The sequence below is a fragment of the Jaculus jaculus genome, chromosome 3, assembly GCF_020740685.1.
Source record: "Jaculus jaculus isolate mJacJac1 chromosome 3, mJacJac1.mat.Y.cur, whole genome shotgun sequence".
Taxonomy (NCBI): domain Eukaryota; kingdom Metazoa; phylum Chordata; class Mammalia; order Rodentia; family Dipodidae; genus Jaculus; species Jaculus jaculus.
In genome coordinates this window covers 131,472,003-131,480,707 of record NC_059104.1, presented here as the reverse complement: position 1 = coordinate 131,480,707, position 8,705 = coordinate 131,472,003, and positions in this window count along the sequence as shown.

Sequence of the window (8,705 nt, the reverse complement as noted above, 5' to 3'; positions counted from 1 at the left end):
CAGTAAAATATTTAATTTCTGGTAAGCTCCAAATTGTCAATTCTTTTTAAAATTTTATTTATTTGTTTATGAGAGAGAGAGAGAGAGAGAGAGGTGGGAGATGGGTGCACCAAGGCCTCTAGCCACTGTAAATGAATTCCAAATGCATGCACTATCATATGCATCTGGCTTACATGGGTTTTGGGAAATTGAACCTGTGTCCTTAGATTTTGCAGGCAAGCACCTTAAACAGTAAGCCATCTCTTCAGGCCCAAATTGTCAATTCTTGCATCAAGTCTGAGGAGACTTTGCATCACTTAGATTCTGAGAATTTTCCCCCATTTTCTAAGACTTATGAGTTTCATATTTTGCTTAACACTGAAACATTTAGAGTTAATTCTTTTTAAAAATATTTTATTGTTGTTCATTTATTTATTTGAGAGAGAGAGAAGAGGCAGAGGGAGAAAGGCTGAGGGAGAAAGAATGGTCGTGCCAGGGCCTCCAGCCACTGAAGACGAACCCTAGATGCATGTGCCCCCTTGTGCATCTGGCTTATGTGGGTCCTGGAGAATTGAACCAGCTTCCTTAGGCTTCACAGTCAAATGCCATAACAGTGTATATATAGCCATGTTGGTACCATTGTTAGTCTCCTCCCTGTCCTGTCCACTGCCCCCCTGCAGTAATCCTCCTCTTTGGGGAATGTGGGTCATGCATTGTGGGGTTAGCCATCAGTTATGGGCAAGAGGCAATGTCTCTGTGCATAATGTCCCAACACATGGCTCTAATAATCTTTCTTTCCCCTCTTTCACAAATTTCCCTGAGCCATGATGGGTTTGTTTTAGGTCTACTTCAGTGATGAGGTCTTGGGGGCCTCTGTGTCTCTGGATCTCTGGTATGGTAGGATTTGAGTGTTCTCTGTGTCTATCTCCTTCACCCTTGTACTGGTACCAGGTTCACCAAGAAAAAAAGAACTCTTGCTCATTTCCCCACTTACTCTTGGTTTCAACTGGGGACCTGGTGAGGTGCTATGGACTGATCCACCCCTCAGGAACTGCATCCAGCTGAAGAAGAGAAGCAAATTCTCAAATGGAGAGTGAACTCAGCACCAGATAAATGGGATAACCATTATTATTTCAGAGAGAATTTAATAGGTTTAGGCCTTCTTATAGCCATAAACTGGTGGGAGCTTGATAATGGAGAGTGAACTAATTTTTTGGATATAGTTCTGACTTGTTTCCCAGCTCCAGCTATTGGTTCTTTTCTATTGAGTGGATCAGTTAGCCAAATCAAGAGCAGTTGGATACCCAACATGGCTGTGCACCACTATTGCACTTGGGTGAGCATCATATCAGTTTGTTTGCTGCTGAGTAGCTTAGACCACGAGTTGCTTGGACAGATGTTGGTCATTTTCCCCCACTTGCTCATATAGCACCTTCTGGCACTAGATGAGCTAACTGTCTGGGGATGACTCTTCCAAATTCCAGCCAGGTCACTCCATGTTTTGTACCAACATTATATGGTGTCTTTGGCAGTAGGGTCTTACCACTAACCTTTGGTGGTTCATCGAGTACTCTGACAGAAATCTGTCTTCTTTTGGGAAACTTTTTAGGTTTCTCTGATCAAGAGCTCATTGTGGATGATAACCACATGCTTGTACTGGGAGTTACAGGCCAGCACCAAGGAAAAGAAGGAAGAAAAAGATAGGTAATATAAATGATAGAGAGAAGAGGGGGAGAGAGAGAGAGAGAGAGAGAGAGAGAGAGAGAGGAGAAAGTTAAGGTTAGTCTTTGTTGTACCCCCACCAGGGTCCTGTGATTCAGGTGTGCCCTCTGAGGACCTGATGAAGGTTTAAGCATTTAGTCTGTCTTTTAGAATGTAGAATTTTCTGTAACCATTGTCATTTGTGTCAGTTTTGTGTCCCCCAACCCCAGCCTTGCCCTCTCCTCCTGCTCCATTCTGCCTTTTGTCCAGTCCTCAAGATTCTTATTAGGTATGTCAGCATCTTGGGCAGATTCAGGTTAGGAGCAACAGATGATTGAGACCATGTGATGATTATCTTTCTGTGATTGGGTGAATCTGCTGAGAATGATTTGTTCCAGATTCGACCATTTTTCTTCAAATTTCAGTGTGTCATTTTTCCTAACTGATGTGTAGAATTCCATTGTGTGTTTATACCGTATCTTGGTTATCCATTCAGCTCTTAGCTATTATGAATTGAATGGCTATAAACATGGTTGAGAAAATCACTGTGAACTGAGGCTTGGAGCTTTTAGAGTAAATTCCCAGTATGGGAATAACTGGGATGGTGGTAACTCTAAAGTCATCCTTTTTATGAGTCTCCATATTGCTTTTCATAGTTGTACTATCTTCCATTCCAGCCAACAGTAAAGGAGGATTCACATTGCTCCATATCCTCACCAGCATTTGTTTGCATTTGTTTTTTAATGTTTACTATCCTTAGTGGGATAAGGCAGAATCTCATGGTTCTTTTAATTCGCATTTCCCTGATGATTAGGGATGATGAACATTTTCTTCAGCATTAGCCATTAGTATTTCTTCTTCTGAGAACACCCTGTCCAGTTCTTTGCCCTATTATTATTATTATTATTATTTTCCTGAAGTAGGGTTTCACTCTATTCTAGGCTGACCTAGAATTCACTCTGTATTCTCAGGGTGGCATGGAACTCACAGTGATCTACCTACCTCTGCCTCCCAAATCCTGTGATTAAAGGCATGCACCACCTCACATGGTTCTTTGCCCATTTTGTGAGTGGGTTGTTTGAATTTTTATTGTTCAGGTTTTTGAGTTCTTTGTAGATTCTAGAAATTAGGCCTCTGTCAGTTGTATAAACAGCAAAAATTTTCTGGCATTCTATGGATAATCAATTGTCTCTGCTTATTGTATGTTTGTCCGTGAAGAAACTTTTCAGCTTCATGAGATACCAATGGTTGAGTGCTTGTTTAAATTCCTGAGCTACTGAGGTTCTATTCAGGAAGTCTTTTCCAATTTCTATACATGGGAAGTTCCTCCTATTTTATAAAATTTATTTTTATTTATTTATTTGACAGAGAAAGAGGGAGGGAGGGAGGAGAGGAGGAAGAGAGAGAAAGAGAGACAGAGAGAATGAGTATACCAGGGCCTCTAACCACTGCAAACGAACTCCAGATGTGTGCGTCCTTTGTGCATTAGCATAGGCTAATGTTGGTTGAAACTGGGTCCTTTGACTTTGCAGGCAAATGCCCTAATCGCCAAGCCATCTCCCCAGCACCCCCTTTTTTAAAACAAAAATATTTATTTATTTATTTATTTGACAGAGAAAGAGGGAGGGAGGGAGGAAGGAAAAGGGAGAGAATGGGTCCTCCCATTTTTTTTCAGTAGTAGCTGAGTTCTCAGTCCTATATTGAGGTCTTTGATCCATTTGGACTTGATTTTTATGATAGCGAGATGTGCGGATCAAGTTTCATTTTCCTGCATATGGTTATCCTGTATGTCTAGCACCATTTGTTGAAGATGTTGACTTTTTTCCAACCTATATTTTTAGGGCTTTTGTTAAATATCAAGTAGCTGTAGTTACTTTACCCAAAATCTGGGTCCTCGATTCTGATCCCTTGGTCTATAATCCAGTTTTTATGCCAGTATCATGTTTTTTTTTTATTACTATGGCTTTGTAATATAGTTTTAGATCAGGTAAGGTAATGCCTCCAGAAGTGTTTCTTTTGCTGAGGTTATGCTTGGATAGCCAAGGTCTTCTGCCATTCCATATGAACTTTGAGATCGTTTTTTCTCTGTGAAGAAAAATGTTGGGATTTTTATTGGTATTACATTAAATCTGTTTATTGCCTTTGGTGATATTGCCATTTTCACAATGTTAATTCTGCCTATCTGGGAGCATGGGAGGTCTTTCCATTTTCTCAAGCCCTCCTCAATTTCTTTCTAGAGTATTTTTATGTATTCATTGTATAGGTCTTTCACATCCTTGGTTAATGTTATTCTAAGGTATTTTTGTTGTTACTGTTGCTATTAAAAATGGGACAATGTTGCTTATTTATTTCTCTGTATCTTTGTCTTTTTTTTGAGGGAATTGACAATTTACTGTGTTTCATTTTTCCCATCCATTTACAGGATTCATTTTTTGTATACATTTAGGGTTCTCTTTTACCTACATTTTGTAGTTTTTGGCATATAAATCTCACACATTTTAGTTTATTTTTCCATATGGAGTTTAAAGTTCATATTTGTATATTTGGATGCTTGTAAAGGTCATAGAGATAGACATGTTGGTATATACTTTTAATACTAGCATTCAGTACACTAGTTCAGGAGGATTTTAAGGTCAAGGCCAGCCTGGACCTCATAGAGGGTACCTTTATCAAAAAATGTAGTTTATGTATATTCACTACTATCATATATGATTGGTATTTTTATATTGATCTTGTAAGTTGGTGCCTTACTCAACTTATTCTGATTATCATGAGTTGTTAAATGTGTTTTATTGCATTTTTAAAATTACTTTTGTATTCAGCAAATGCAGGCAGTTTGGTACCATTATTAGGCTCATCTGTGACCTACCCCCTCCCCATTGGCCCCTCATTGTTGAGGTATATGGGTCATGCATTGTGGAGTTAGCCCACAGTTATTGGTATGATAAATGCCTTTGCATATCTTGACCCAAAATGTGGCTCTGACATTCATTCCACCCCCTCTTCCATGACATTTCCCTGAGCCATGTTGGGTTCAATTTTAGTCTTCTTCAGTAATGAGGTGTTTGGGGGTCTCTGGGGCTTTGGCTCTCTGATTTGCTAGAGTTTATTTTTCTCTGTGTTGGTCTCCTTCCCCCTTGTGCTGTTATTCAGTTCATCAGGAAAACAGCACCCTTGCTTGTTTCACCAATTTTCCTTAGTTTCAGCCTGGGCCCTTTTGAGGTATGATGAGGTGGCTCTCTCCTTAGGATCTGCATCTATCTGAAAAAGAGAAGCAGATTCTGCAATGGAGAGTAAGTTAGCTCCAGGACAATTTAATAACCCTTACTTTTTTTATATATAGAGAGTTTAATAGGTGTAGGCCATCTTGTAGCCCATGACTGATGGTAGCTTCATATTGGAGAGAGGGCTTATGTTTGGATATGATTCTGACATGTTTCCCAGCTCTAGCTATGGGTCCCATATGACTGAGGGAATCAGTTAGCCAAATCAAGAGCAGTTGGTACTCCACCATGGCTGTGTGCCACTATGGCACTTGTGTGGGCATCACACCAGGTTATTTGCTGCTAAGTAGGCTAGACCATGAGTGTATTTTTGCCATTTGTGTTTCTTCCTCTGTGAACTGCCTATTCAGCTCTTTGCCCCATTTTGTGAGTGGGGTGTTTGTCTTCTTACTGTTTAGATTTTTGAGTTCTTTGTAGAATCTAGAGATTAGGCCTCTATCAGATGGATAACCTGCAAATATTTTCTCCCATTCTGTTGGTAATATATTGGCTTTGCTCATTGTATGCTTGTCTGTAAAGAAACTCTTCAGCTTCATGTGATCCCATTGGTTGAGTGACTGTTTAAGATAGTGAGCTACTGGAGTTTTGTTCAGGAAGTCTTTTTCCTTTCCTATATCATGAAAAGTACTTACTAAATTTTCTATCAGTAGTATTAGAGTTTATGGTCTTGTATTGAGGTCTTTTATCTATTTGGATTTAGTGTAGTGCATGGTGAAATGTGTGGATCAAGTTTCATTTTCCTGCATGTGGTTATCCAGTTTGTCCAGCACCATTCGTTGAAGATGCTGTCATTTTTCCAGCTTATATTGTTCGGGCCTTTGTCAAATATCAAGTAGCTATAGTTGCTTGACCCAAAGTCCAGGTTGTCAAGTCAATTTCATTGGTCTATACTCCTGTTTTTATGCCAGTACCATGCTGTTTTTATTATTATGGCTTTGTAATATAGCTATAGATCAGGTATGGTTATGCCTCCAGAGGTATTTCTTTTGCTGAGGATATGTTTGGATATGCGAGGCCTTCTGCCTTTCCATATGAAATTTGAGATCATTTTTCTATCTCTGTGAAGAACACTGAAGGGATTTTAATTGGAATTGCATTAAATCTATATATTGCCCTTGGTAGGATTGTCATCTTCACAATGTTAATTCTGCCTATCCAGGAGCATGGAAGGTCTTTCCATTTTCTCAAGTCTTCCTCCATTTCTTTTTTGAGTGTTTTTATGTTTTCGTTGTATAGATCTTTCACTTCCTTGGTTAACGTTATTCCTCAGTACTTTATTATTTTTTTGTTGCTATTGAAAATGGGACTATGTCCCTTATTTCTTTCTCTGTTTTTTTTTTGTCATTTGCATACAAAAAGGCTACTGAGTTTTGTGCACAGATTTTGTATCCTGCTACTTTGCTATAGGAGTTAATCACCTTCAGGAGTTTTGGGATGGAGTCTCGTGGGTCTCTTACATATACAATCATGTCATCAATGAATAGAGCTAACTTAACTTCTTCCTTTCCAAATTGTATCCATTTTATTTCCTTCTCCTGTCTTATTGCTTGAGCTAGGACTTCCAGTACTATATTGAAAAGCAGAGGTGAGAGAGGCAACCCTGTCTTGTTCCTGATCTTAATGGGAATTCCTCCAGTCTCTCTCCATTAAGTATTATTTGGGCCTTTGGAGCTTTGTATATTGCCTTTATTATGTTAAGATTTGAACTAACCATGCTAATTCTTTCCAACTTTTTGATCATGAAGTGATGTTGTATCTTGTCAAAGGCCTTTTCTGCATCTATAGAAATGATCATGTGGTTTTTATGTTTAACCTTGTTTATGTGGTGTGTTACAGTGACAGATTTCTGTATGTTGAACAACACTTATGTTCCTGGGATAAATCCCACTTGGTCAATGTGGATAATGCTTTGGATGTGTTGTTGGATTCGGTTTGAGAGGATTTTGTTCAGCATCTTTGCATCTAAGTTCATTAGGGAAATAGGGCAGTAGTTTTCTTTTCTTGTGGCATCTCTGCCTGGTTTTGGAATTAGGGTGATACTAGTTTCATAAAAGGAGTTGGGTATCTTTCCCTGTTTTTCAATTGTGTAGAACAGTTTTAGGAAGATTGGTCTGAGTTCTTCCATGAAGGTTTGATAGAATTCAGTTGAGAAGCCATCTGGTCCTGAACTCTTCTTTTTGGGTAGTTTTTTTATTACTTTTTCAATCTCCATGAGTATGATGGGTTCATTGAGGTGATTAATCTACTCTGAGTTTAACTTTGATAGATGGTGTATGTCCAGGAATTTTTCCATTTCCTCCACATTATTCAGTTTTGTGGAATAGAGATTTTTGAAATAAGTCCTGATGTTTCTCCCAATTTCACATATGTTTGTTGTGATCTCTCCTTTTTCATTTTGAATTTTGTTAATTTGGAGGTTCTCCTTTTTTTGCTTGATCAAATTAGCCAGAAGTTTGTCAATCTTGTTTATTTTTTCAAAGAACTAGCTGTTTGTTTTGTCAATTGTCTTAATTGTTTCTTTGGTTTCCAGTTCATTAATTTCTGCTCTAATTTTAATTATTTATTTCCTTCTGGAGCTCTTTGGGTTGGATTTTTCTTGTTTTTCCAGTGCCTTTTGGTGGATGGTTAGGTTATTGATTTGGGATCTTTCTGTCTTTTTTATGAAGGCATTGAGTACTATGAATTTTCCCCTGAGGACTGCCTTCATTGTGTCCTATAAGTTTTGTATGATGTGTTCTCATTGTCATTCAATTCCAGAGATATTGCAATTTCATTTTTTATTTCATCCACTATCCATTTGTTGTTTAAAAGTGTGCTGTTCAGTTTCCTGGTGCCATTGGGATTCTTGGTGGGTCTTTTGTTGTTTATTTCTACCAATATAGCATTGTGATCTGATATCATGCAGGGAATTATGTCAATTTTCCTAACGATGTGGAGGCAGTCTTTGTGACCCAGTATATGGTCTATTTTAGAGAATGTTCCATGGGCTGCTGAGAAGAATGTGTAGTCTGTGGATTTGGTTTGAAAAGTTCTGTAGATGTCCATTAGGTCTAAGTGCTCTATGGTTTTGTTGAGCTCTCTTAATTCCCTGTTGAGTTTCTGTTTGGATGATCTGTCTATTACTGATAATGGTGTATTGAAGTCCCCAGCTATGATGGTGTTGGTGATTATTTATGTTTTATTGTCTAGTAGGTTTTGTTTTATGAACTGTGGTGCCCCTGTGTTTGGTGCATACAAATTTATGATTGTAATATCCTCTTGATGGATTATTGCCTTGATGAGTAGGAAGTAGCCTCTTTGTCTTTTTTGATTACTTTTGATTTTAAGTCTATTTTATCTGATATTCATATAGCTACACCTGCTTGTTTCTTATTCCCATTTTCTTGGAACATTGTCTTCCACCCTTTTACCCTTAGGAGGTGTCTGTCTTTAGTGGTGAGGTGGGTTTCTTGAAGGCAACAGGTTGAGGGGTCTAATTTTTTGGTCCATCCTGTTAGCTTATGTCTCTTTATGGGTGAATTAAGGCCATTAATATTTAGGGTAATAACTGTGAGATTTAATTTGTTCCCTGCCATATTGTGGTGGTAGATGTGTGTTGGTGTTTTCATGGGCTTTGAGGTATTTTGTGCCTAGCATTTAGGATTTTCTCTTTGGTGTCAATGTTTAATGTCTTAATGATAATATGTCTTGGAGGGTTTCTCTTTTGGTCCAGTCTGTTTGGAGTTCTGTTGGCTTCTTGTA